The sequence below is a fragment of the Thermobia domestica genome, chromosome 6 (genome assembly GCF_964235325.1).
Source record: "Thermobia domestica chromosome 6, izTheDome1.hap1.1, whole genome shotgun sequence".
NCBI lineage: Eukaryota > Metazoa > Arthropoda > Insecta > Zygentoma > Lepismatidae > Thermobia > Thermobia domestica.
The window spans coordinates 168,712,356-168,717,908 of record NC_137459.1 but is presented as its reverse complement, the minus strand read 5'-3'; positions in this window follow the sequence as shown (position 1 = coordinate 168,717,908).

The window sequence follows — 5,553 nt, the reverse complement described above, 5'->3', positions numbered from 1 at the left end:
CTATGCAGAATGGCAAAATGCATACAGAGAAATTTCGACAAAAGTACAATTTATTGAAGGATTACCTCGAACAAAAGACTTTTTACCTGAAACTGGACCACATCTTATTATTATTGATGATCAAATGTGTGAAGTGAACCGCAATAGAGTTGATTTCTTTATAAACGGTTCTCATCATAGAAATCTTAGTGTACTATTTATTACACAAAACATATTTCATCAGGGAAAAGGAAGCAGAGATATGAGCTTGAATTGTTCTTATCTCGTATTATTTAAAAATCCAAGAGATAAATCACAAATCAAACATTTGAGTTATCAACTAACTTTTGAGAATCCAAAATTTCTTCAAGAAAGTTTCAACGACGCAACAAAGTTACCATATGGATATTTGTTTATTGATTTAAAACAGGATACGCCAGATGAACTTCGTTTTCAAACAAATATCTTTCCTGATGATATTTATCATTACGTTTATGTTCCAACGAAATAGAAGATGTGTTTATAATGTTAGTTTTAAACTGTGTTTCTTAATTCTGACAATATGTCTCCAAGAGTAAAACACGGAGATCTTCTTCGTACGCTGAGCAAAGCAAATCCTAAATTACGTAAAGCTATAGTGGCCAATGCAGACTCTTCAGTGATTCGAAGTATTTGCGAATGTTGTTATAATGTATTAAAAGGGAATGTACCTCTTACAAAGACACAGAAAGCACGATTAAAGCGATACAAGAGGACGCATCGATATCTTGTGAAGAAAGGAAACTCCATCCAAAAGAAGAAGCATTTATTAGTGCAACAGCAGGGTGGATTCCTACCGGCATTATTAGCTTCTATTTTAACATGTGCATTATCAAGCTTACTATTACGTTAGTGCAATGGAACACGCAAAGAAGATGATTTTAGTTCCACCTGAAGTTCTTAATCGTATACAAACACCATCATCATCATCAGCCCTGGAGAAACGTGAATCTAATTTGGATCAAGAAATGCAACTGATTTTACAGTTATCATCGCTTAGTGATGAAGAAAAGTGGAATCAATATAATAATATTCTTCAAAAATATTTACATTTAATACGAAAACAAGAAGAACCTGTGAGACTTTCGATTACGTCAACTAAATTAGAGAAGCCTGAAGTAAAAGAAGAAATATTATTATCTATACCCAAAATGTTTCGTAAAAGAGCTGAATTACTACTACATAGAATGAAACATGATGATAATATCACGTGGGATAATAAAGGAACTGTTTACATCAGAGGTGATAAACTAGAAGGATCTCACATTGTAGATTTAATTTCTGATGTGTCGCGATCCCGGAAAAACACAAATCCACCGGCATGGGAGAAATTTTGTAATTATTTATCTTCTAATAACACACCTCAAGAACTTATTGGAAATCCAAAACGTTTGTCATATATTTTCCGACGAACTAAAGCATCACCAACAGCATCATCGTCAAGGGAAAAATACCTCTGAAATCGTTTCCAGAAGACGACGAAGAAGCAGAAGAAGAAGAAGAAGAAGAAGAAAAGAAAAAATTATTATCTCCTATAAGGAAAAGGAAACGTGCCTGTTAACGTCCAGTGTGGTCAAGATGGAAACCGTAAATAAACAGTTAAGCAAGATTTACTACAACCCTTCACATCCTGCCTCGTTTTCAACTGTTAAAAAATTGTGGATAGCTACAAAGAAGAAAATTCCTATACATTGTATAAGAAAATGGTTACTGCAACAAACAACATATACGTTACATAAACCTGTACGTCGTCGCTTTAAAAGAGAATTCTATGTAGTGAATAACATTGGTGATGAGTGGGAAAGTGATATTAATGATCTTCAATCTCTTCATATATTTAATGATGGATATCGTTATATTCTTACAGTGATAGATGTGTTCAGTCGATATGCATGGGCTGTGCCATGGAAATCTAAAAGTACAAATGATGTCTTAAAAGCATTGAAGTTGGACATGGTATTGGAAGTTTCCTTGGAGGATTATTTCGTTCTGTCATGCCACTAGTAAAACAAGGAGCTAAAACAGTAGGAAAGGAATTATTAAAATCTGGAGCAAACGTTATTACTGATGTCACCATCGATAATCAACCTATTAACGAATCCTTTCATCAACAAATGGGTGAAGCGAGATCCGTCTTGTAAGACAAAGCAAAAAAATAAACTGAAATCTATGCTAGGATCTGGATATCAACGAAGGAAAAGAAGAATTACACATCATTCCATCTTTAACCCTTCATCATTACACATCATCAAGCGCAAGAAGAAGGGAAAGAGGAAACGTACACAGAAAACAAAGAAAAATCAGTCTTATAAGAAGAGGAAGTTATCACACGATATCTTTGATTAAATCATCACCATCATGGCTTTCTTACATCGTCAATCCTGCGAGTGTGTAAAAAGTGAACTAGATATTTTTTCTACAAAACCAACGCATACCAGTATATTGGATAATCATGTTGTTACATACAAACCAATCAGTTCACTAGCTGATAATGCTCCTATAGAATTTGTCATCCCAGGAACAAGTGATGAATACATAGATCTACCACATACTCTTCTTTACATCGAAGCTCAAATCGTTAAGCCTGATGGATCAGCATTTGTTGAAAGTGATAAAGCTGTGGCTCCTATTAATTACTTTTTAAATGCTATGTTTAGTGAAGTGGAAGTGTATTTAAATAACAAACTGATTTCATTTCCATCTCATAATCATCCATATCGATCATTCATTGAAAAACTGTTAAATTATGATGATTCTGCTAAAAATACTCATCTTCAATGTGCATTCTGGTTTCAAGATACTGCTGGACATATGGATGCAACATCTAGTGGTAATAGAGGATTTTAACAACGTTATGAATTAACAAAAAAAAGTGCAAAATTCGACATGTTTGGACATCTTCATTGTGATATTTTTAATCAAGATAATTTTTTAATCCAAGGAGTAGAATTACGTCTCAAGTTAATTCCTGCAAAGCCAAACTTTTGTCTCATCGCCAGTGATTCCTCTGTTGAGGCTAAAGTGAATATTTTAGACGCTGCTTTACATATTTAAAAGATTAATGTTAGTCCTACAATAAAACTAGCACATAACAAGCTTCTACAATCAACAACAGCCAAATATCCTCTCACAAGAGTGCAAATGAAGTTCTTCGTCATTCCAAAGGATCTTCAATCAAAAACAATTGATAATTTATTTATGGGAGTATTACCAACTCGAGTGATTGTGGCGTTTACACAAAATGATGCCTATACAGGAACAATAACTTCAAATCCATTTCATTTCAAACATTTTGACATCAATTTCTTCTCTATATATATTGATGGAAAACCTGTACATTCAAAACCTTTACAACCAAATTTCGAAAACAACCTCTATGTTTCCTCATATCATACCTTATTCTGTGGATCAGGTATTCACTTTTCCAATCATGGCAACAATATTTCTCGCCTTGCCTTTCCTCAAGGATACACAATCTTTGTTTTCGACATTACTCAAGATGGAGAAGCCAGCGCTGTGCAGCATTGGAATCTAATCAAACATCGATGTGTTCGTCTGGAAGTTCATTTTAAGAATCCTCTACCAGCACCTGTTTCATGCATTACGTATGGAGAGTTCCAATCTCTCTTAGAAGTGGATCATCAGAGGAACATCATCATGGATTTTTAAAGGTACGTTATTTAAATATCGTATCATATATGTCTGCATTTTTATACATGATGTCCTCTACACTAGATTTATTGAATGCTTTGCAAATTCTTTATTTCACAATCATTTCGTTGGCGTATATGCAGCCAATCAATTACCAACACATGTTCCACTACCTGCAGCTATCATCATAAATACAGATCCCTCGAACAAACTTGGCACACACTGGATTTCCGTATATATTCATACTGATGGACGTGCCCACTACTTCGATACATTTGGATTTCCCCCATATGTAATGCAACATATTCAATTTCTACGTAGAAATTCCACTTCTTATACATTTAATAATAAACAAATTCAAAGTGTGAAATCGTCCCTATGTGGGCATTATTCATATCTTTTGGTATGCTTCAAAGCTAAAGGAAAGTCCTTAAATCAATTTCATTACGCTTTCTCATCAACTCCAGAAAAAAATGATCGTCGCTTGCTGTATTTACTTTTACAGGTAATCATGTCTTCATTCTTCTTCTTCGTTTGTTTTGATTACTTTTTTCATATTATTGCAGGTAATCACTTCTTCTTCTTCTTCTTATTTATTATAATGTGTTTGTATATATTATCATTTGTTGTTTTATTTGTTCATGATTATAGATAAAATAAATTTTAAGTTATGTTTTTCAATTTTTTTCATTTCAGAGAGTAAAAGATCGTCATCGTGTGTATGGACATCATCATTGTACAGTATGACTTCTATCTACGTTTCATCACCATCATCAACAGCAGTAGTATCATATGTGAAATTAGTATCATTAATTGAACTGTGTAAAAAAAGACAGCATCAGTGAACAGTATATGGCAGCTGTGAAGTTATCATCACATGAACAATGAAAAAATCTAATGTTCTTTTAAAAATGTACTATACTTACAGTCGTTTTAATTGTGTATATAGTTTCATCAGCAATAAATACTTTGTATTCTTTTTCTCTTTGAAAACAAATGTTTTATTTCTTATTTTCTCCGTTTCCTAATAAATATGTTTTATGATCAATTATGTAATTAAATACACATATCATAAAACATATTTTTAAGTCATTGAATTAAAGAATTTCATACTGGTTTTTTTAAAAAAAGATTCTAAAACTGATTTTTTAATTCAATGATGTAATCACATAACTACATAATAATAATGAATTCAAATACTTAATCAGTTATTCTTTCGTAAATTAAATCAAGTATGTGAATTCAATATTATTATGATAGGACTTTTGTTTTTAAAATTTTAATACTAATTATTTTAGTTCCTTTTTTAAAAAAGAAAAAAGTCCTATCATACTTAAGACTAAGTTGTATAATAATAATAATAATAATAATAATAATAATACTAATAATAATAATAATAATAATAATAATAATAATAATTTCAAATACTAATTTCATTTTAACATTCATTTTAAGAATTTGAATTCATGATTATTATTATTATTATTATACGTATCACTTACGATACGTAGTATACGATGAAAAAATATGTTAGGATTTTTTTTCTTATAATAATTAGTATACTAATTAAAAATCCTATCATATTGAGGTGTATGAAACGAACACAAAACACACAAATAAAACATGTCACTTTCACTATATATTTTATTACATTTGATATTACGTTGTTTAGTATACATGTAAAAACAAATCAATGTTCTTCTTCTTTATGAAGAGACGTTCATTGATACCCTCCGAAAGTTGAGTATCGGTTTTCCCCCACCATGGCTGTGTCGATACACTATCAAATAAATCAGCCATAATTGAACCTATGAGTTTTTGTTTGCAAAATACTTTCATTTCCAATTTTAATCGTTCACCATCAATGTTCACATCACTGTTCTT